A 26,080-nucleotide genomic window follows, 5' to 3' on the forward strand; every position below is an offset into this window, starting at 1 on the left:
ATCTTGGTTTTCAAATTCTGCCTAAGAATGAGATCATCCCATATTCATCCTTCTGTTATTGACTCATCTCACTTAACATGATTCCTTCAAGCTCCATCCAAGATGGACTGAAAAAGGTGAAATCAACATTTTTAATAGCTGAGTAGTATTCCATTGTGTATATAGACTGCAAATCGCTCAGTCACTCATCTGTTGTTGGACACCTGGGTTGCTTCCAGGTTTTGACTTTTACAAATTGTGCTGCTATGAACATAAGCATACATAAAGTCTTTTTGGATGGTTGTGTTTGGTTCCTTAGGATATATCCACAGTAGAGGAATTACAGGGTCATAGGGAAGGTCCACTTTAAGCCTTATGAGAGTTCTCCAGACAATGAATTCTTAGTGCAGGCACCAAGTCCCACTGATAACTATGATGACAATTAATAATGATGATGATGATGGTGGTGTGGTGATAGTGGTGATGGTAGTAGTAGTAATTTTAGGCTCAGCACAACAGATTGGGAGATACACATAGATTCTCATTTAATCCTACCATTGTACTTTTATATTTTAAAATGGAATTTAATACTCTATATGCTAAATGAAATTAAGCTATTTTGAATATGTAGAGATAATCAAGTGATACACTCTACTCTGAACATTTTACTTCCAGGAGTACCAAGCACATTATAAATGTTAATGATCATTTTGAGGACTTATAATGCATACTTACAGATTCTAGTAAGAAATGTTTTATCAGGCATATTAGTCATTATAAAAAATAAATTCAAATTTACTATCCTGTCTTTCTGAACTAATCACTAGGATATCATTTATCCCTTCAGCAATCATATTTGAAACTTTTCTATGATGATGTTCATAAAGTTACTAATTTTCCATTTTTACAGTTTTCTATTTTATCATTTTACTTGGGAAATAATAAACAGTTGTTGAAACATGAGTACAGTTTTTATCTCCCCTTAATATATGTCAATATGCCATTTTCACCACTAATTCAAGTCCCTCTTTGCTATTATGATATGCAAAAACCATAGTTTTTTTGCCTCCAGGGTTATTGCTGGGGCTTGGCGCTGTCATTAAGAATCCTAAGAATTCACTTCTCCTGGTGGCTTTTTTTAATCCCCCCCCCCCATGATACTGGATGGGACAGGGAGAAACTGAGAGGGGGTTGGTAAAGAGGGAGAAAGATAGATGTCTGCTGACCTGCTTCACTGCTTGTGAAGCATCCCCCACTGCAGGTGGTGAGCTGGGGCTCCAACTGAGATCCTGTGCGGGTCCTTGAGCTTAGTACTATGTGCTCTTAACCTCATGAAGCTCCACCTGGTCCCCACCTTTTATTTTTCCCAATCCACTAATTAATATTCATTCCCAAGCTCCTTTGTGTATGTATAGATGAAAATTCAGTTCTATAAATCACAATCATCTACATAAGCCCTTATACTATTATATATATTGTCTATAATCTATATTTTTGATTTGTGTGGAAAAACTACCGCATAATATATTTTATGTTAAAACATGTTTTCAGCAACCTTTTTCATTAAAATGCTCATGCTACTCTGTGAATAGTAGTATGAAATACTAAAAGCAAATACTTCCCCTCATTTCTCTGTACCACATATCAAACAGTCATGAAGTATCATCTCTAGCATGAGACTCTCAGTCTATTTTTAGCACAAAGACCAACTGGGAATATATAAAAAGAAAGCTATAAAAGGAAATACCACTAGGTCATGATAGCAACATAAGAGTTGATAATAAGCTTCAATGCTGAGAATGCCATGTTCATCTCAAGTTCTCAGTATAATTGGCTACCAGGAGTCATAAAAGTGTCAATAGTTAAGTTCCTTCACAAACTCACTTTTTTGAAGGTTGGGGATGGAAGTGGAGCTAATGACTGACATTCATATATAAGTGATTCTCAAGAAAATTCCCGAAATCTAATACAGATTTCTATCCATACTAAGATAAATGTTAATTGGGTTAGAATACTTTCAAAAATTAAAAATAAAAAGAGAGAAGATATTGGTCTATTAAAAACCAATCAGGCACACAGTTACTCAACAAATAACTTTTGTATGTGCCAGTGTGTTAATAGAATTCAGTGTTCATTACAAATCCTCTCAAGTTTGACCTATTTTGGCTTTTACTATATCAATAAGACTTGATGCTTCTTTCCTTTCTGATTCCATACTCTAGTTTTCCTTTTCATTACAATAACTGGCCAAATAAAATGTCAAGTCATATATATATATTGCTTGAATAGATCCTGCATCAAAGTGTTGTACTATTAGAAGTTTGGATATATAAATATATTCCATTTTAGAAAACAAAAACCCTGCAGTAACCAAGTATTGCTTTTGAGAACAAGTAATTTGTATTAGGAACAGACATTTCAAAGCAGAGATTCAATATAGAAGGAATAAAGTAAGCAGCTGTGCTGTATATAGGGCAAACAAAAATTAAAGTACATTCTTAAGAAATACTGGGGTCACAGATGCAATACAAGACAGAAAAAAACTATTTATGAAATTTTCATGTTTATGAATTCAATTCAACAAGAAGGTGGGAAAATGTTCAGAGTGCAATTGTCAATACTTGAGAAAGCACATTCAAGGAGTATCAGGGTACAGCGCTGGTGTTTTTTACTTTCGATAATGGATAGATCTAATAATTGCTAGAAGGGTTCCAAAAGGAGAAGAGTGTCCAGAGTTTTAAAGGGGATACTCACTACTAGCAAGAGCCCTCCAGTAACAGTTATCTAAATGATTTTTAATTTACTTTAACATTTATCTATTGGTGTAATTATTTTGTTAAAATAGAAAAATAAGGGAAAGAAGTATAGCTATTATTTCTTTTCTCATTATCAAATGGAGATTTTAGGTAAATAATGGTTTTTGAAGCAGAAGAAAAGCTTTCATTTACAGACTTCTTAGAGTGGATCTAGTATGGGAAAGATAATATAGGAATATCAATTCTCTAAGCTACCTAGAATATTCAAGGTGGAATAGCAGAATAGAAAATTCAAATGAAATTGGGAAGAAATTTTATCTTGAAATCAGTATTAAGTCCCCTTCAAAATTATTATAGAAATATGAGGGACTACAGCTATTGGAAAAGGAAGCTAATTCACTATTTCTAAACTAAAAATGAGAGTTTATCTTTATTATTTCTCCACACATACAACTTTGTCGTTTCATTTTTTATTTTTATCCATGTAGTCCAACCAATATAATGCATAATTCCAAGCACAATTCTGATTATAGCACTGCACAGATTAGAACAACAATGTGCAATAGCAAAAGACCTATACTTTTAATGGATAACTATTAAAAGTAAAACATAATTTTAAAAATCAGTATTTAAAGATGTCTATCAACATATATCAAAAATAAACTTTTTCAAGCAACACTTCACTCTTCCTTAGTTTTGTTTGTTTGTTTGTTTGTTTTTTAATTTGTTAACTCCACAGTGGTCCTTGTAATTTTCACTTCAATCATTATACTCTTTGAAAAAAGTTTGGTTTAATGCAACACCAGCTATCTCCATCTTTCCCAGTCCAAATCACCATTTAATTGTCAACAGTTCTTTCCTGTTCCAACATTTGAATCAACATCTCCTTAGTTGAAATGTCATTCAATTAATTTTGACATATCAAGCTCTACCCATAAAGCCTGTATACAAGTATTTTCAATATTTCCCAGTGATGTAAAGCTACCATTTTATCTAATGTCTTCATAACACGTTTTCAAATAATTTTTAAGTCTGAAGTCAAATCTAGATTATATCAATCTTTGCAGTGTCCATCCAATTCAATCTTTCTTTCATTATTCATGATTTTATCTTCATATCTTTAACTATAACATAAGTACTATACCATACAGCTGGTAATGTATCCTGCTCATATGGTTTTTTCTCTAACATATACAGATACTTGTTCTTATATATTTAAGAGTAGAATTGCATAGTACAAAACTTTGGAATTTTTGAAGTCAGAGATTTAAAATTGAAAGTAGCTTGACATTAAATAGTTAATTTGTACTTAGAAAATTATTGAACATATTTGATTCTTAGTTTATTTCTAAAGTAGAAATAAAAGCACAATTGTAAAATGGATAGACCACCATTCAAATAAGTTAAATTTGTTTATAGATCAGCAGATATTACTTACTAGTAGTGTGGCTTTAAGGCAGGCCCTTTACTTCTTTGATTGTCCATTGCTTCACCTGCAAAAATGAGAAAATTAGGCTAGAACTATTCTTTTAATTTAAATAATTTCATTTAATATCAGTTTACTAGATCATATTTCAGAGTTCTACACAGTACCCAGACCCTATGGCCCTGGATCTCCTCTCTAAATGCAAGAATAGCCACCATAATTTTCACTAATTCTTACATGCAGTTGGCTATATTTTATTATTATCATTATTATTATTATTAATTTGGGTTTTTACAAGTTCATGTGCTTCAATTCTTTATGTTGTACATATGAATGAAGCTATCTGGTACATGCTTTTCAGAGAAACATAGTTAATTTCATAACACATAAAAACAATAGCAGTAAAAGTCCATGAACACACACACACATACACACACACAAGAATTAAAGGATAAAATATCTTGACTTTATCTCTACCATCCCCCTCACACACTTTTTTAGTATAGAACCAGAAAGTGTGAGGCAGCACTACTGTTATGCAAAAGATTTTCTGCCTGGTGACTCCAGGATTTCAAGTTCAGTCCTAGGCACCTCCATAAGTCAGAGCTGAAAAGTGCTCTGGTGAAAAAAAAAAGGGGGGGAAGGGGTTGCGAAGAAGGACAAAACCAAAAGAAACAAGAAAAAGAGCAGAGTCAGGAGATGAAATCATGGACTTTTGAACACAGAATACTACTGAACTGTGTGATAGACCCAATTTTTTTCTTTTTTTTTTTAAGTTAGTAAGAGACTTTTTTTTAAGTTAGTAAGGGGAGAGAGGGGAGAGAGGAGAGAGAGAGAGAGAGAGAGAGAGAGACAGAAAGAGAGGGAGAGAGAGAGAGAGAGAGACAGAGAGAGAAAGGGTTTGTAGAAACAACACAGCAATATACTCTACCCTCCATAGAGATATATCTTTTTTTGGCCTCAAACTCAGTCCTTCACACATGGTAAATCAAACACTCTACTCCCTAACCTAAGCTGTCCCCCACCACCCAACCAACTCAGATTATTTTTATAATAGTTTGTCTCATCAATATCATCTCATTGATACATAAATAATACAAAAGTTGCATACATAACACTCAGGCAATATATAGTGAAGATTAAATAAATACTTTTTAAAATTTGGGAGGGGATAAAGAAATGCAAAAATTTAAGCTACTCTTTATATTTACCAAATTTTCCCTAACTACTGTTTAAAGCTAAAAGTTTGTCTTACTAGACAGGTTGACTACATTATCTAATTAGTTGAAACCTGAAAAGTGATATAATAAAGAGTATGCATCATGACCAAGTAGAATTTATCCTAAAGATGCAAGCTTAGTTCAACATGCAAAAGTCAAAAGTATAAGCCTGTTCAGAAGTTATACCTTCCTTTTTACAAGGAATTACTATTGCTGCAGCTCTTCAGGGAGAGACTTCCACTCAATTTTTACAAAGGTGCATAATAGTATAAGGAAGAAAAAAGACAGAAGAGGGGGAGGCTGCTTCTCTAACAAAAAGAGAAGCCTCTCTCCTGCACTTGAAGCAGCTGATGTGTCACTCACTACTTCTTCCTCACCGACTCCCCCTTTCCTTCAGGGACTCTTAATTACTTTCACCAGGGCCAGCTCCCAGCAAACAAGATTCTAGCTAAAAGCTCCCCCAAATGTTGAACCACAAAATAGTGAGGTCAACATCCAAATGCTTGTTAAGGAAACAGTCACAGGAGTGAGTAGATTGAAAGAATTGTCATCAGAACTGCAGAAACAACAAATGAGACTCTGGAAGAAAACACTAATTATCTCAGGGTTATTAGAGATTAGAGAGCTGAAAGCTGAAATAGCTGAGCTAAGAACACAGCTAGCTGAACAAGCTAAAACAATTATCAGAACAGGGTAACAAAATAGACAAACTAGAAATAGAAATAGAAATAGAAAATAGTACAGGGGAGAGAGAATAGAATAAATGAGGCTGAAGACAGAATTGACAATATTGAGGACAAATTAGAGAAAACTAAAAAAGAAGTAAGAGATCTCAAAAAAAGATTAAGAGATACTGAAAACAACAACATAGACCTATGGGATGACTTCAAAAGAAATAATATATTACTTATTGGCTACCAGAAGAAGAGAGAGAAGGAGAGGAAGAAAGCATTCTTCAGGACATAACAGCTGAAAACTTCTCTAGTATAGACAACATAGAAGACATAAAGGTTCAAGAAGCCCACAGTGCCCCAAAAAGAATTAACCCAGACTTATATACCCCAAGACACATCATATTTAGAATGAAAAGGAATAAGAATAAAGAAAGGATCCTCTAGGCTTCAAGAGAAAAATAAAGTCACCTACAGAGGAAAACCCATAAGATTAGCAACAGACTTCTCCACACAAACACTACAGGCCAGAAGAGAATGGCAAGATATCGATTGAGTGCTCAATGAGAAAGGCTTTCAACCAAGACTAATGTATCCTGCTAGACTGTCATTCAGACCAGATGGAGGCATAGAAACCTTTCCAGACAAGCAACAGTTGAAAGAATCAATTATCACTAAGCCTGCCCTGAAAGAAGTTCTGAAAGGTTTTCTATAAAAAGTCAGACCACCTTAAATATGCCATATATCAGAACACTCTAAATATCTACATTAATTGGTGTGAAAATATCTTCAATCTATGATAACAATAAATGTTAATGGCCTAAATTCACCTATTAAAAGACACAGAGTAGGAAGATGGAGCAGAAAACACAACTCAACAAGAAACCCACCTAACTCAACAAGATAAAGACAGACTTAAAGTGAAAAGATGGAAAACTATCAAACATACATACGCAACAAGATAAAGACAGACTTAAAGTGAAAAGATGGAAAACTATCATACATACATGCCAATGGCCCACAAAAAAGGACAGAAATAGCTATTCTCATATCTGACACGACAGACTTTAAAATAAATAAAATTTAAAAATATACAGATGGACATTATTAAATTCTCAGAGGACCAGTCAAGCAAGAATACTTACCAATTCTTAACATATATGCACCCAATGAGAAGCCATCTAAATACAGCAAACATCTACTGAAAGAGCTACAGCAATATATTAACAGCACACAGTCATAGTAGGGGACTTCAAAACCCCACTTTCTCAACTTGAAAAATCATCCAGGAAGAAAATCAATAAAGAAATGAGGGAGTTGAATGAGGCAATTAAATAGAACTATTGGATATTTTCAGAGTCATTCACCCCAAGAAACTGGAATACATATTCTACTCAAGTCCACAAAGGAATTTTCAAGGATAGACTATATGTTAGGCCACAGAGACAGCATCAGCAAATTCAAGAGCACTGAAATCATCCCAAGTATCTTCTCAGACCACAGTGGAATTAAACTAACGCTTAATAATCAGCAAAAGATTAGTAACAGTCCCAAAATGTGGAAGCTCAACAGAACACTACTTAACAACTGCTGGGTCAAAGAGAAAATAAAAGAAGAAATCAAAATGTTTTGAGAGTTCAATGAAAATGAAGATACAAACTATTAAAATATTTGGGACACAGCTAAGGCAGTACTGAGACAGAAGTTCGTAGCCATACACACACACATTAGGAAACAAGGAAAAGCAGAAATAAAAAAAAAAAACTGATTGCACTCCTTGAAGATCTAGAAGAATAAGGACAAAGGAATCCTAAAGCAACCAGAAGGACAGATATAACGAAAGTTAGGGCAGAAATAAATAACATTGAAAATAAGAAAACCATAAAGAAGATCAATATAAGTAAATGTTGGTTCTTGGAAAGAGTGAACAAAACAGACAAACATTGAGCAAGATTCACAAAACAAAAAAAGGCAGAAGACCCAAGTAAGTAGGATTGTAAATGAAAGAGGAGATATCACAACAGACACCACAGAAATTCAACATATCATTAGAGGTTTCTATGAATAATTATATGCCACCAAGCTAGAGAACCTGGAAGAAATGGACAATTTCCTAAATAACTACGAACTTCCAAAATTAAATAAAGAGGGACTAGATAATATGAAGAGGCCCATCATAGCTAATGAAATTGAAACAGTTATCAAAAACTTTCCCAAGAATAAAAGTCCTGGACCAGATGGTTTTACAAATGAATACTACAAAACTTTCAAAGAAGAACTAATACTGCTACTTTTAAAGTCTTCCTGAAGACTGAACACACAATAATACTCCTTTGCAGCTTCTATGAAGCCAACATCACTCTGATATCAAAAGCAGACAGGGACACAACCAAAAAAGAAAACTACAGAACAATATCTCTGATGAACATAGATGCTAAAATATTGAACAAAATTCTAGCAAACAGGATACAGTTGTATATTTTCCCATGGATGCAAGATTGGTTTAATATACAAAAATCAATCAACATGATCCACCACATCAATAAGAGCAAGACAAAAAAACTACATGGTCATGTCAATAAATGTACAGAAAGCCTTTGACAAAATACAACATCCCTTTATGATCAAAATGCTACAAAAAATGGGAATAGATGGAAAATTCCTCAAGATAATGGAGTCTATATGTAACAAACCTACAGCCAACATCATACTCAATGGTGAAAAACTGGAAGCGTTTCCCCTCAGATTAGGTACTAGATAGGGATGCCCACTATCACCATTCCTATTCAACATAGTGTTGGAAGTTCTTGCCATAGCAATCAGGCAGGAGCAAGGAATTAAAGGCATACAGACTGGAAAAGTAGTCATACTCTCCCTATTTGCAGATGACATGATAGTATACATAGAAAAGCCTAAAGAATCCAGCAAGAAGCTTTTGGAAATCATCAGACAATACAGTAAGGTGCTAGGCTACAAAATTAACATTCAAAAGTCAGTGTCATTCCTCTATGCAAACACTAAGTTAGAAGAAGTTGACATCCAGAAATCAATTCCTTTTACTTTAGCAACAAAAACAATAAAATATCTAAGAATAAACCTAACAAAGAAAGTGAAAGACTCCTATACTAAAACTTATGAGTCAGTACTCAAGGAAATAGAAAAAGACACAAAGAAGTAGAAAGATATTCCATGTTCATGGTTTGGGAAAATTAACATCATTAAAATGAATATAAGACACAGAGCCATATACAAATTTAATGCAATCCTCATCAAAATCCCAACTACATATTTAGGAGAATAGAACAAATGCTACAAATGTTTATCTGAAACCAGAAAAACCTAGAATTGCCAAAACAATCTTGAGAAGAAATAACTGAACTGGAGGCATCACACTCCCAGATCTCAAATTTTATTATAGGGCCATTGCCATCAAAACTGTTTGGTACTGGAATATGAATAGACACACTGATCAGTGGAATAGAATTGAGAGACAGAAGTAAGTGGGCTTTGGGGAATATGATGATAAAGGAGGAATTAAGTTGCTGGTGTCAGTGGTTTACAGACACTTATAATGGAAAGATTTAAAAAAATGTACCCATATGACAGAAACTGTCTTGTAATAAAACGAAAGAAAGATTTCAAAGTGAAATAATGCAATTCTAATAAAGGAGAACATCTGTAAAAGTTGTATAGCTAACACATTTTAGTTACCAGATATTCATGTCTTTTCTACTTAAGAGCACACTGGGTCAAATTTCATGTGAATGATATATCTTCACATTTTTATTATTATACTAGGTATGTGGTAAAATGAATTAATTATTGTAGAAAGGTCAGTGTGAAAATAATTTCCAAGAAATAAAATATGTGTTTTGGAGTCAGACAGCTGGATTTTTACAATTTAACATCACAGTTCTAGAGAATTTGCTTAGCCCCTCTAAACTAAGTTAAACTGTAAAATACAAATAACACTACTGACTTTTCTTGCTTCTTTATGCTAGTTTTGTGATTACTATGCAACATTAATTAAAAAACTGTAACACTAGCTCCTTTTTTGTTATTTATTGTATGTAATCCCATCTTATTTATAGGTAATGTTGCTCAGCATAGAGAGTGAAGCAATGTTAGCAACTCAACTTTTTAATGGTCTTTTTCACAGTGGTTTCTAACTTTCTAACCTTTTGAAGCTATTAAAATAAAGTCAAATAACGATACTGCTGTGGCATAAGTGTATGTTAGGATCAATAAATTGTGGTTGTTGGAATAAATTGCAATTAAAGGGGTTTTCTTGATTGCTTGACAGTGGGTAGTCTTTCTGGCCCAAATAAACTAAAGTATCAGTTTGTTTTATAAGTTAATTAGTATGAAATTCATGTGTATTTCATTGGGAGTTCTCATGAATGTGCACATAACTTTGCTGTGTGTCACTTACACGTGACAAATATCCTTGTTTATTTTGTTTATTCACAACTAGTCAATATTTTTGATTAAGTAGACTATAAAATAAACATAGTTTGCTTATAATAAGCATTCTGACAGCTCTAAAATTTCAGTGCTGCTAAGGATTTTTCTCATTTCTATACATCTAAGATAAAATATATATTAATTCAGAAATTACAGGCATCAGTATATTGTAAAATATAATTCTTATGAAATAATTGCAGCAATTGAACATATATAAACAATTAATTGAGTAGAAAATGTCAGGTTATTTATTTCATGAAAAATTCCTGAAGTAGTCCATAAAAAGTAAAATTTTGTCTCAGAGCATTTGTACCTACCAAAAGAATAAATTGTGTTTTTAATTTTTAGCACTCTGTTCAATGTGGAACTGCACATGTAATAAATTCCAGTATATGCTTTGTATAAGTATCTGTTGAATACGGAATACTCATAGACCAAAACAAAGTAATTTAAACAACCTTTAGACTGTAAATTCCACTAAGCATATAATGCATGTATGTTTTTCTTCATTCTGTACACACTTAATAGTGTAATTCCTACTAGATATAGATAATTTTTTTCTTGAACAAACTAATGAAAAGAACTATATATTTTTTCAAAGGCATAATGATATGTGTTCTGGCTTTTAAAATAATGAATCCATCTTATTTATATAGCTCTATTCATCACTTGTTGCAAACAACATATTAAAAGGACTTGTAAGAATAAGGATCATGTAAGAAGTTCCCTGATTTCATACCTTTTTGTTATTCAGATTTATGTTAGATAATTATTTTAGGTTCTATAATTACACTTAGTAAACCTCCTGTCAAAATATAGTAAAATTATGTAACTTTTTGCCTGAGTCATATTCCCTTCCCCACAAATAAAGGAATCTTTGTGTAGACTAAAACTTAAAATACTAATCTTTCTTGCACACTGCTGAATCCTAATAACCTACCAACGTGTCTAACTCATTGCAAGTACTTAAAATTTTATTGGATAAAAAAATGAATCAAAATTTCTATTATGAGTTGTAAATGATCATAATTTAATCTTGAAGCGACATATTAAAATACTTTGTGAGGATCAGGAGGTGACACACAGGGTTAAGCACACACAGTAAAATATTTTGTGATAATTTGGTATATTTTTACTGCTTTTATATACAATACAAAAGTGTATTAAATTTAAGCAATCATATCAAAATCAATATATAATATTAAACTATGACAGTACTTAAAAGAACAGTGCAGGGCCTTAAATTTACAGAGCTAAGTAAATATTGCTAAGTAAATATCAGTATAAGCTGACAAACTATGAAAATATGACCTGAAAGGACTGGATCCATGAAAGGCCCTGGGCAGAAGCACAGGAGGGATGGAGTGCCTTGACAGAACCTTTGCTTTATTTTCATGATCTCACTATTATGCAACACATGAAATTATTACTGCTACTATCTTTCAAAAAACTTAATAATTATATAAATTGACACCCCTAAGATCAGCCAGAGATGCAAAGTTCTGTAAGGTCAATGCTTGTGCACTGCCCTGTCTGAGGCTCCTTGGGGATCCTCGCTTCTGCACCAGGGCCTGCAACTGTAGCCACTAGGCTCACTACAGCGCCTCTGCCTATTATCTATATCCTAACGTGGCAACTCGCTTGCATGCCTCTGCCCCATTGCCTATCAAGGATCCATTCCTCTATACCTGGGCCTATAGCTTTAGCCCAGCCACTTCCCTGTTCTCACACCTCCATTCTTCACCATTCCTCTGCCACACAGTTGCTTGTGTGCCCTGAACATGTTTCATCAGGCATCTACTCCTTTGAGGTTCATAGTCCTAGGCCAGCCACCAGCTTGCTTGAGCTCATCTGCCTGTGGCCCATCTGGGCATCATTCCTCAACAGTGGGACTTGTAGTCCTAATCCCAGAACTCACCTGTCCACTCACAACCCACCCTAGAGTCTGCCAGTCCTTGTTCCTCTATGTAGGGGCTCACAGCCCTAAACTGGACACTCACTCACTTTGCTTGTGCCCGTGCCCTGAAACTATCAAGCCACTGTTCCAATAAACCTGGAACCTAACCCTTGATAGTTCGAGCACAAGCCACCCACAAGTGTCCTACCTAGAACCTAAGGGTCATATCCTACCCAAGGATCTTTTAAGAAACTGGCCCAGACTTAGCACACCTTTGTGTTCCATGCAGTCATACCAGATTAATGAATCATTGGTGGAACAACTCCTCCTCCTCCTTCTCTTTCTCTTCTTCAAATTATACTGGATAGAGACAGCCAGAAATCAAGAGGTAAGGGGTGATATAGATGGAGAGAGATAGAGAGCAGAGAGATACCTGAGCCAAGCTTCACCACTGTTGAAGCTTTCCTCCTAAAGGTGGGGAGCAGGGGTTCAAACCCTGATCCTTTTGCACTATAACATGTGTGCTCAACCAGGCGCTCTACCACCTGGTCCCTTTACTGGAACTTCTATATAACCTGACAAATGTGATGACACCAGAGAGAATGATGAGGCAGAAGAAATCTATCCTACTTAAAAATCAAGACAAGGGAGTTGGGCTGTAGCGCAGCAGGTTAAGCGCAGGTGGCGCAAAGCGTAAGGATGGGCATAAGGATCCCAGTTGGAGCCCCTGGCTCTCCACCTGCAGGGGAGTCGCTTCACAGGCAGTGAAGCAGGTCTGCAGGTGTCTATCTTTCTCTCCCCTTCTCTGTCTTCCCCTCCTCTCTCCATATCTCTCTGTTCTATCCTACAATGACAACCAACAACAATAATAACTACAACAATAAAACAATAAGTGCAACAAAAGGGAAAAAATAAATAAATAAACATTAAAAAAGATGACTTACTTTTAAAATAATCAAGACAAAAGTCTAGAAAAATCTTTAATAAAGCAGAAATAATCAAAATGCTTTAGGAAGCCCCTAAAAAAATTCTCCACATGCTTCTCAATGAAGTGAGAAAACTTAAATTTATGGAAGATAGCCTCAACATAAATGGAAAACAAACATATGAGACTTCTAGAGAGAATAGAAGCCAAAAACCAAGAATAAATTTAAAAATTAAATGACAAAAATATGAGTTTTTAAAATTCATTTGATAGAGAAAGCCAGAAATCAAGACAAGGGAGATACAGAAATGGAGAGAGACAGAGAGATACTTGAAGCACTGCTTCACACCTTGTGAAGCTTTTCCCCTGCAGATGGGGACCAGGGGCTTGAACCTGGACCCTTGTACATTGTAACATGTGTGCTCAACCAGGTGCACCAACACCCAGCTCCCAAAACAGATGAACCTAACTAATATCACAATAGAGGAAAATTAAAAAAATACAACAGCAGAACTAAAAGTCATAATAGAGGCTGGATAGTGGCACACCTAGCTGGGCATACACATTATCAGGCACAAGGACTCAGGCTCAAGCTCCTGGATCCCGTATGCAGGAGGCTAGCTTCATAAATGGTGACGCAGTGCTTCAGGTGTTATTTTTTCTCTTTTTTCGTTCTCTCTCTATCCCCCCACTTCCCTCTCAATTTCTCTGTCCTTAACCAAAATGAATAAAATAAAATAATTTAGAAATAAAATAATATTTGGGACACAGATAAAACAGCACTAAGAGGGAAATCCATACCCAGATAGTCACAAATTAGGAAGCAAGAAAAAATAAATTAAATAAACAACCTTCTAACCCGAGGATTTAGAAAAAAGAAGGAAATTTAAAGCAAACAGAAGGAACAAAATAACAAAAATCAGAGCAGAAATCAACAACATTGAAAATAAAAAAACTCATCAAAAGATAAATGAAACTAAGACCTGATTCTTTGAAAGGATAAACAAAATTGACAACCTCCTGGCCAGACTCACTGAAAAATAAAAAAAGACTCCAATAAATTATATAATAAATGAAATGGGAAAGATCATAACAAACACCATAGAAGTCCAAAGTGTCATGTGATGCTTCTATGACAACTATCATGCCATCAAACTAGAGTGCCTAGAAGAGTTGGCCAAATTCTTAGATGCATATACCCTCCTGAGACTAAATCAGAAGGAACTGTAAAACATGATTAGACCAATTACAGCCAAAGAAATCAAAAACCTCGCCAGCAGCAAAAGTCCTGGCCCAGCTGATTTTACAAATTAATTCTACAAAATCTTTAAGGAGGAGTTAACTACCTATACTCCTCAAATTCTTTCAAAATATCAGACACAAGAACACTCCCTAATACTTTTTACAAAATCAGTGTCTCCCCGATATCAGAAGCAAACACAACAAAAAAAGATACTACAGAATTTATAACTTTTACATAGCTATAAAAGAAATTAAATATTTAGAAATAAAGTTAACAAAAGAAAATGGAAGACTTGTATACTGAAAATTATGAGTTCCGGGAATCCGGCGGTAGCGAAGCGGCTTAAGCACACATGGCACCAAGCACAAGGACCATGTAAGGATCCCGGTTTGAGCCTCTGGCTCCCCAACTGTAGCGAGTCGCTTCACAGGCAGTGAAGCAGGTCTTCAGGTGTCTTTCTCTCCCCCTCTCTGTCTTCCCTTCCTCTCTCCATTTCTCTCAGTTCTATCCACCAAGGTCGACATCATCAACAACAATAATAACTACAACAATAATAAAACAACAAAGGCAACAAAAGGCAGAATAAATTTAAAAAATGAAAGAAAATTATGAGTTCAATAAAATAGAGATACCAAGAATTAAAACCATCAAAATGACCATCCTACCTAGAGTCATATACAAATTTAAGGTCATCTCCATCAAAGTACCACCAAAAAATTTAATAGGAGTAAAACTACAAAAAATTATTTACAAGCAGAAAACCCCTAGAATTTCCAAAGGAATCCTGACAAAAAAAGAACAAGACGAGGCATTATTCTTACTTAATAGTGTCCTTATTAAGTAAGAGGGAAAACACAAGTAAAACTCAGATTTATCATAGTTCCTTAAGTCACTATCAGTTTTTAAATGGTCTAGTTATTAATCATCAAGGGATTTCCTTTTACAGTCAACACAGATGAGTGAACAAGAAACAAAACATAGAACCAGGTTGAGTTATCATGAAAATAATCAGTTGAAACAATTTTGTTATCTAAAACCCTGCTTATATCTCACATGATATGTATTTTACATTATATTCTCTGGAACAGCTCATCTGAACACAAAATTAATAATTTTTCCTTGGCTTTCAGCAGCTTGTTTTGCACAGCTGGAAATAAACAATCTTTTTTTCAGTGTCTGATTATTGTTTTATAGAGATTAAAAACCATACACAAGTCCTCTGTAAAAGGAGCTAATAAACTGGTTCATACAGAACATTCTATTCACTTTGAGAAAGCATATTGTGTATTGATTCTATGAAGCAATTGCACAATACCAAGTAGCTATGCTGAATCCAGTCATAACCTAGACCCTTAACATTAAGTGATCAGAAGCTTAAATTAAAAGCATTATTTAAGCAAGAAATAATACTGAGTGATCAGGGATTGACACCTTCTAGAAATGAAATGTAGCTTTGTCAAGAAGAGTCCTGAAATTATGCTTTGCCTTTGAAAAATAAGAATGACTTACTCCTCCCTCTTCATTATATTCCTTAAATTTTTATGTGTGATGAAAACTTGGGGAATAGGAAAATACAGATATACAGAATAACAAATGAAACTTCCTAGATGACACTTTAATATAAATGTAGATGTGTTGAAGATAAAGACATTTTATAGAGGGAGGAATCTCAGTGCACAAAGCTCAAGTCTTGTGTTTCTGAGTCCCAGAGTTTGATCCTTGGCAATTCATAGGATTAAGAGTTTCTCTAGTCTTTTTTTTTTCCTTCTTTTGCATCTCTCTCTTATAAAGAAAAAGATAATCTTCAATAAAATCAAATAGATATCTTCATATATAGGTCAACACATCTTAAGAAAATGCATTTTATTGAATGTTGAATCAGTATTAGATGCATTTATTAATTTTGGAGAAAACTGATGATGCAAAATCAAATTCATTAGACCTCAATATAAAAAAGAGAAGTGGGGAGCCAGGCAGTGGCTCAGTGGGTTAAGCACACATGGCGCTTATACAAATACCGCCGCCATAAGGATCTCTGGTTCGAGCCCCCGGCTCCCCAAGGGGTTTCACAGGCGGTGAAGCAGGTCTTCAGGTGTCTTTCTCTCCCCTTCCATCTTTCTCTCCTCGCTCAATTTCTCTCTGTCCTATCCAACAACAATGATAGCAATAACAACAATAATAACGACGACAGTAAACAAGGGCAACAAAATACAGAAGGTGATGAAAAATAACTGAATAAGATTGCTCCCTATTTCATAATTCTGCTAGGCTCTGATTCTAGTTCCAATGTTATTCATTTTATATTTTTAACCTTTGACAGGTGGTCATTTTCAATTCATTTTTTAAAATATTTATTTATTCCCTTTTGTTGCCCCCCCTTTTTTATTGTTGTCGTCGTTGTTGGATAGGACAGAAAGAAATGGAGAGAGGTGGGGAAGACAGAGAGGGGGAGAGAAAGACATCTGGAGACATGCTTCACCGCTTGTGAAGGGATTCCCCTGCAGGTGGGGAGCCAGGGGCTCTAACCGGGATCCTTAGGCAGGTCCTTGCGCTTTGTGCCACGTGCACTTAACCCTCTGCACTATATGGACCGACTCCCTCAATTCATTTTTTGTCAGCAATTGAGTTGTGTTTATTGACTTAGCAAAAGAAACAGTACTAGAATCAAAATGTGAAGTTCCTTTAACCTCCTTTACTATCAATAAATTATTGTGATTACTCCTGCTGATCTGAGTTCTTGTTTCATAGCAGGAAACTAATATTGGCATATAGTTTTAATTAGGCAAATTCTTAGAGTACTTGAGAATTTATTTTGACCATACTCTTTGCTATTCTTCTTCCATACTCTCTACCACTTTGTATTTGACTAGAGCTGAATTAACATGATTTATTGCTATTCAAGAAGAAATTTTACATTACCTCTTTAGATAGAGCAGCTCAGCTCCTACATATGAAAGAGATAATTGTCTTACATGGAAGGTTAAAGCAATTAAATATGGATCACATAAAGCAATAGTGATATATGTATGTGTGCATTTGTAATTCCAAAATTATATAATTGAATGTATTGCTAGTTCAAATATCTTGAGCTATTGGATAGAAACTTTTCTCACTATCCCTTAGTAGTGTGATTACAAAATATTGCTTCTACTTTATTTCTAGTTCTCTATCTTCTCACAATGATGCATATGTAAATGATGTTACCTAAGCGATTTATGATGCATGCAGTATATACAAGAGGGTATAATCTACATTTTGCTAGATGTTCACCCACAGAAATCCTTATGGATGCTCATTTATTATATTAGTCTTCTAATATAATAGCCATAACACTGATCTTTAAATGCTGGAACCATATCCTGAAAGAAAGATCAGCTTTCATGCCATAAAATTTAAAGTTCGGTAAAATCCTCTCAAAGTTGCTAATATACACACAGTATACATATGAGACAACTGCCAGTTGTATTTTTTTTTATGGTAGTATCCTTAAAATTACAATATCTAAATTTCACCTATTTTCAGTTAGTTTACTTGAATTTAAAATAATCATCTTTGAAGTATTCATTTACAATGCCAACTTTCTTTTAATCACAACTTTATGCTTTATTTCTCACATAAAATCAGGATTTGAGTGGTGGATTTGTGGTTTGTGGTCATGTTAATGTTGCTGAGGTAGTCCTCGTCTGCTAAGAACCTACAGTAATGGTTCACTGATACTGATGGAATCACTAACAACAAAACCGAATGCTTTCCTTTCAAGTCATTTGTCAACCCCAGAGCTTATTTACATCATTTCTTAATAGCACTTTTCAGTCATAAATATTAATTGAACAAACACTTTGAATCATAAGAAGTACTATTTTAATTTCACCATCTTCTGTTCTCAACAATACAGCCTTTTCCCACTTCCTTCAGTCTCTGCATTAAAGAAAAAAGAATTTCACAAAGTGGGAGATGAATTAAAACCCTTTGGAAAAACCATTCTAAAGTAATTAAAATGGAAAATTCTAAGTAGTAAAAATTAAATTAGATAGTCAAAACAGTGTATGCTCTTTTAATATCAAGATTTTACCTTTTAGAACTGATGGTGACGCCTCTGGTTAAACGCACACATTAACCGACACAAGTTTCATGCTTTGCAGGGTCTTTATTTCTAATTTCCCCTCCCCTCTCACTAGATCTCTGTCCTATCAAGGAGAATATAAATAAATAAAAACAAGAAAAAAATGGCCACCAGAGTGGTGGATCTGTCATGTAGGCACCAAACCCCAGCAATAACCCTGGTGGCAAAAATAAATCAATATAAATAACTAACACAATAAAACAAAGTAACTTTCCTTTCACAAAAATGAGAATAAGATCTTCAAAATTAATTTAAAGGCTTTTATTTTTTTAATTTTTTAGAAATATTTTTTATTTATTCCCTTTTGTTGCCCCTTTTTTATTGTTGTAGTAACTATTGTTGTCATTGTTGTTGGATAGGACAGAGAGAAATGGAAAGAGGAGAGGAATACAGAAAGGGGGAGAGAAAGATAGACACCTGGAAGCCTGCTTCACCGCTTGTGCAAGTGGGGAGCCGGGGGCTCGAACTGGGATTCTTACACGGTCTTTGCGCTTTGCGCCACATGCGCTTAACCGGCTGTTCTACCACCTGATTCCTAAGGTTTTTATAGGTCATTTTTTATTTATTATTTCTTATTGAGGAAATATCGTTTTACAAAATAATAGTCTCAGGGATACAATTTCCCATCATATATATTTCACCTATCACCAAAGTGCTATCTCCTTCCATAACAGGACATTGGGTTCCCTACTTCCCACTTTCCCCCTTGTATGCACCCCCCATTAGTAAGGTTGAATCTACAGAGATAGAGTAAGGGTTTATTTATGTTTCACTCTCTTTTCCCTTTTTTAAAATTTTTTTTCACCACTCTTATCACCAAAGGTCTGTGCCCCCCATTTCCATCCCCATAGATAACCATTATAGTTCTCTGACAGTCTTGAAAAATAGGTGGACATTTCATTTTTTTCACATTTGTATATCCAATTGCCTATATTCTGCATATGAGTGAACTATATAAAAGTAATTCAAAGTTTAATTTTTTAATTATCTTTATTTATTGGATAGAGGCAGCCAGAAATTGATAGGGAAGGGTTAGATAGAGAGGGCAAGAGAAGAGACACTCCTGCAGCCCTGCTTTACCACTCATGAAGCTTTCCCCCTGCAGGTGGTAACCAGGGACTGGAACCTGGGTCCTTGTGCATTGTAACACATGTGTTCAACTAGATGCACCAACATTCAGTCCCATAAAGTTTATGGCAAACTTCCACCAATATATATTTTAGTAAATACTCAATTCATTTATTTTAAAAACAACAAATAATTTTTTTCTGCAGTATACTAAATATTACCCCCATGCTGTCAAATATTTTTAAAATGAAATAAAGTATTAGGAATACCTAGAGACTTTTTCAGTCATAGAATTAATAATTTATCTACTTATCAAGGATGTGAAACTCAGAAAAGACATATGTAACCTGAGAGATAACACATTGGTATAGCACTAAACTTTCAAGTGTAAAGTCCAAGTTAGAATTCCAGCACTGTATATGAATGATGCTCTGGCAAGTTTGCTTGCTCTCTTCCCCCTCTCATTAATAACTAAATCATAAAATGGCATAAATAAAAGTAGCATAGCTTCCAATTTAAAACAGAACCTTACTAATAAACCTTTATCCACCTATATACAAACTATATCATCCTCTTAACACCCTCAGGCTGCTATCCACCTCATTAATAATTGTGGTTTCCACCCACTTCCCATCTATATAAATATCACTAAAGAATAATTGGTACTAGCTAGCTTTTTAATAATATATACAAATAATGTCTTCACTGAAAACTTAACAATTTGATCAGCACTAGGTTATAGAATTCATCTAATCCTGCATAAGTATGTATGTACATCTATATATATATATATATATGATATATGTAATATATGTGTGTGTGTGTAAACATCTGAGTTGCCAGACTTAAAGCAGTTTCATTTTTTACTACTAAAATGTTAATGTATACATATGCAAATTTCTATATGAGTAGAAACAAGTCACTAAAATCTAGGGTAGAAAAAATTTAAATATTTTATTACTTTAGAGAGAGAGCAAGAGAGAGAGAGAGGGAAAGGGAGAGGGAGAAGGAGAGGGAGAGGGAGAAGGAGAGGGGGAGGGAGAAGGAGAGGGGGAAGGAGAAGGAGAGGGAGAGGGAGGAGAGGGAGAGGGAGGAGAGGGAGAGGGAGGAGAGGGAGAGGGAGAGGGAGAGGGAGAGGGAGAAGGAGAGGGGGAGGGAGAAGGAGAGGGGGAGGGAGAAGGAGAGGGAGAGGGAGGAGAGGGAGAGGGAGAGGGAGAGGGAGAGGGAGAGGGAGAGAGAGAGGGAGAGGGAGAGAGAGAGAGAGAAAGACCAGAGCACTACTCAGCTCTGTCTTACAGAGTCTCAGGCATGAAAGTCTTTTTCATAAACCATTATGTTATTCCCCTAGTCCTTTAGGGTAGAATTTACCAAACACTGTAGATACTGTGTCTTTCCCTCTTTATTATCTTTGCAATCTAAGTATATAGATGTCTAGCAGTGATAAATGTGCACAGCACAGTCACATTCCATTTTTACATACTTTTAGGGAATTCTACCTAAAGCTTTTCTTTAATTCTTTGACTTTCAGCCAAGAGTTTGCAAAAATATTTACTGGATTTTATTCAGCAACTGTTTTGTATCTACTTTGTATTTGAAAGGTTAATTAAGATATGTTGACTGTCTACATTACTAGATGAAATCATAAAGAATATGAAATATGAGGCCATAGTTAATATAGCATTATGTCCTACTTTCTTTTGTCAGTTATATATTTTTTTCCTCATGTGCTGGTAACAGTTTTGGTAGATTCTGAAAGGATGTATGTTCTCTGCATGTATTAGATGCCACAATATTGGATAGTGGCACAATACTTATCTATGACCATGACATGTATATTCCACTGTGATCTGATGAAAGTATGGTACAATCAAATTTAAAAAATTAAAACTATTCAATTCCAGGTACCACCATATGTCAGACTGAGCAGTAGCTTGATATGCACATCTCTCTTTCTCTCCCTCTCCCTTCTCTTGCTGTCTTGCTCTTTCTCTCTCATGAAAACAAATCCTTTAAAAATTCATTAAATAGAATAATGTGTTCTTAGAAGACTTGGATATATTTCAATTATAATCATAAAGTAGTCATCATTTGTATGCATGCACATTTTCTTTTGATAATCTAGCTAAATTATTTTGCAAAAATGTGAAAAAAAATTAGCCAGTCATTTTCTAATAATCTAACTTGAATTATTAAAAAGCCTATGAGAGTGTGGGACAGATTATACATTTTACCATGTGTGAAGACCCAAGTCTGAGCTCCCAGTCACAGCATTAGAGAGAGCATCAGCCTAGGGAAGCTTCTAAAGCAGTGTAGCAGTATTACTGTGCCTCTATTTCTCTCCTCATCCCATATCTCTTTCATGTTCTGTGTCTCTCATCCTCTTTAAAAGGAGAAGGATAAAGAAAAATCCACAGAGGGGGCCAGTTGGTAACGCAGCAGGTTAAGCACACATGGTGCCAAGTGCAAAGACCCACATAAGGATTGCAGTTCGAGTCCCAGGCTCATCAACTGCAGGGCGGTGGCTTCACAAGCAGTGAAGCAGTCTGCCCCTGTCTATCTCCCTCCCACAGTCTCCCCCTCCTCTCTCGATTTCTCTCTGTCCTATCCAACAATGGCAGCAATAATAATAACAATAATGATAAACAACAAGGGTGACAAAAAGGAAACAATAGCCTCCAGGAGTAGTAGGTTCGTACTGCAGGCATTGAGCCCCAGCAATAACCCTAGAGGCAAAAGAAGAAGAGAAGAAGAAGAAAAAGGAGGAGGAGGAAGAGGAGGAGGAGGAGGAGTAGGAGAAGGTGAGGGAGAGGGAGAGGGAGAGGGAGAGGGAGAGGGAGAGGGAGAGGGAGAGGGAGAGGGAGAGGGAGAGGGAGAGGGAGAGGGAGAGGGAGGAGAAGAAAAGTCCACAGGAGTGGAGAAATTATGTAGGCACAGGGCCTCCAGAATGAGAAATCTAAATGTAGATATGTTTATTTAATTTACTTATATTACATTAAAATGTAGTTCCTTTGATTTTAAGTAAACAAAATTCAAAATTATTTCTTGGTTACATAAATATTGGAAATATTCAAAGCATCCAGATTTGCTAGCTCTATTAATGCTAATATATAAAATGCAATATTTTCTAAAAACTGTATCAAGTCATATATTGCTAACAATAGAAAGCTTAGAGAATTAATACTGTACAGAGCCTTTTCTGGAGATGCTTAAGTATATTGACAAAGTGTTGAAAGCGTGTCAATCATTAATGCTTAATCCACAATGTTTACACTCTTCTGAATTTTACTGTATATACTTGCCTTTATCGGAGAGAGTTATATTTTAATGCTTCCCTGCCAATATAAGTGGCCTCACACTTTAGGTTAAAGAAGTTTCTCTGATATCTCTTATAAGGTCAATGTGTTGGTGATGAACTTTTTGGCTTTTGCATGTCTGAAAAGCTATTTTGCATTTAATGTGTAAGCTCCCTACTAAAAGATATGTAAGACCTATGATGTAATATATAGCATAGTGACAATAGTTAAGATTGACTATATCTGAAAAAGTTACTAGTAGTCAACATGAAAAGTTTTTATGACAGAAAAAAAATTTCACGTATATATGTATGGTGATAAATGCTATCTAGACTTTTTATTTATTTATTTATTTATTTTAATTAAAAAATTTAATATTTATTTTATTTATTTATTCCCTTTTGTTGCCCTTGTTGTTTTATTGCTGTAGTTATTATTGTTGTTGTCGTTGTTGGATAGGACAGAGAGAAATGGAGAGAGGAGGGGAAGACAGAGAGGAAGAGAGAAAGATAGACACCTGCAGACCTGCTTCACCGCCTGTGAAATGACTCCCCTGCAGGTGGGGAGCCGGGGTTTGAACCGGGATCCTTATGCCGGTCCTTGTGCTTTGCGCCACCTGCGCTTAACCCGCTGCGCTACAGCCCGACTCCCGCTATCTAGACTTTTGATTATTATTTCAAAATAAATATTGAAACATCATGCTTCTGAAATATATTCTGAAATATAGCATCTCAAAATAATATGCTATATTTCAAAATATAGAAAGCATATAAAAGAATGTCTCTATGATATACCTAGTAGGACAGACATGAAAATTTACAGTATTAAACAACAGTAGTTAATATTGTTAGTGATGAATGATGGCATAAGAGTACCTAAATGGGTGAGGGGAGGGAAAGAGTATTTTGCAGACATAATCTGTCTCTATGTACAATTTTACCCATGTGTCAACAAGCAACTATACTATAAATAATTAACTTCCCAATAAAGTGATTTGGAAAATAAATAAAATAAAATTGAGTAAAGAGTAAACAACAAAGCAATTTCAAATTATTGCAAGGATCTATGTGTCTGTATACAATAAATTGAAATAATAGTAAAAATAAAGTAGATTAGAGATACTTTCTAGATAAAAATCTGATGTGATATTACAGAAAACATTTTGATACATGTTGGAAACAATGTAGACATTCTCAGAATAAAAATATTTCATTAGCTAATAAACTCAACATTATGAAATCAACTGTTTCTTCTATTTTATTTTTCAAATGCAGGGATTAAAGAAAAAGAAAACAGTTTTTTTCCATTATACATATTTTTAATCTGTTTGAACTTAACTTAGATTTGTCTGTCTGGAGGCAAGTGTGGCTTCCTAAAAGGCTACTAATGCACTTCAGAAATATCAGCAGCAGGAAGTAAAGTGGCAGAAACAATGCCTTTAGGAGATTATTTGTCTCCTAGAAATTGTGTTTTATGCTAGCCATTCCAAGGAGCAACAAGATGACTCAATCATCAAGGGGCACAGAAGAGCTCCTGAATAAAATATCCTCTCACATGAGTTTGTCCCAGATAATCAAAATGCTATTTTGAAAGTGTTAGTGAGCATTGGATCGACCTTCTCGTGGTGCATCCCGTGAGTACCCATTCACTGGGGAAACTGATGATCCTTCCTAGCCAACTGAATCCACATGGATCCCAGTCACTTTCAAAGCCAGCAACAAGCAGCTCCTGACAGCTTTCAACCTGACCTGTTGACTGGCTACGGAAGAAGGGCAAACGCTAGAAGAAGAAGAAGTAAAATAATTAGGAAGGTCTGCAGTATTTATGATTTAAAAATAATATACAAGGGTCAGGTGGTGGCACAACTGTTGTGGACACATAATAATTTGAAGATTCTTAAGTTTACTTATATCATTGGGTCTACTTAAATATTAGAGTATTCATTGTTGAGCTATCTTTCCTATATAAAATAAAAAAACAGGCATAATTAGAAAGACTGTGAACATTATTTTCCATTGTTATTTGTGTACATGTACATTTTTCCACACTTATCTTTTTAATCAAAATAATACATGTGTAATTAAAAATCAAGAAAGAAAAATTTACTATCAAAGCAAAACTTTCTGCCTTCCTTGTCATTTTCTTCTCAATTTTGCTTCCCTGATGTAGATATCATTGCATCTTTCATCTGTTTCCTCTGTTAGGTTTCTTACCATCTCTTGGGAATAAGTGTATATTTTAAATAAGACTCAGGAAATACTTGGCAGCTTTTAAATCTCAGAGAATTCTAGTATTAAAATATGCATAAGCTTTTTAGTAACCAGAAGATTTGGCATAATTTATTTATCTGTTTTGTTTTATTTATTTTGGGAAGCAAGAAAGAAAAGCTATATTAACTAGCAGTGTGACTGGCTGAACATAAATCTCAAAAATATGTGTTTTTATAATTAAAAATAATTGTGTGTGCTGCAGTGAACTCAGTTCTTTGGGGTAATTAAACATATTTAACATATATTAACTCTATAGGTAATTTGCATAAGTTATTTTGCTTAACAATTTTAGTGTACACCAGGGGATACTATGGCTTTTATCAACGTACTCTATTAACTGAATGGATAATGATATGGTTTCAAAAGTTAAGATATAATTATATGAATCCCTTTGAATCTCCAAAGGAAGAGTGCCACAGTTTATTGAATAATTTGCCATCACTACTAAAATTCCACATGTTGTTTTGAAAGCTTACATTGAGCCTCTATACCTAATCTTTTGACAAATAAAAACCATGCATTTACATTTTTCTCAAGGTTCTTTCCAGATTTATTAGTTCAAATACTATACTTTTGTTCAGAGAAGTAATTTCATGCACATGTTCAACATAATTATAGTGATAATTTAGCTTTATTGCAAACATGAGTAAACAGAGTTGTCAGAAACATGACATCTTAATAAAACTATGGATCAAGAAGTTGACTTCTGATTCTTGATTTGACTACAAAGAAATGAGTGACTCAA

The 26,080-nt window shown here is 34.7% G+C and overlaps 1 long non-coding RNA gene across 1 annotated transcript in view; it reads right to left on the minus strand.

Annotated features, from left to right (window-relative positions):
• The window catches only part of LOC132540733 (uncharacterized), a 698,115-nt gene that overhangs the window by 384,960 nt on the left and 287,075 nt on the right, over positions 1-26,080 (minus strand). The window contains exon 2 of the long non-coding RNA XR_009551891.1: positions 4,174-4,228. This is a non-coding gene — a long non-coding RNA (uncharacterized LOC132540733). The remainder of the gene's footprint in view (positions 1-4,173; positions 4,229-26,080) is intronic.

The sequence above is a fragment of the Erinaceus europaeus genome, chromosome 10, assembly GCF_950295315.1.
Source record: "Erinaceus europaeus chromosome 10, mEriEur2.1, whole genome shotgun sequence".
Lineage (NCBI taxonomy): Eukaryota > Metazoa > Chordata > Mammalia > Eulipotyphla > Erinaceidae > Erinaceus > Erinaceus europaeus.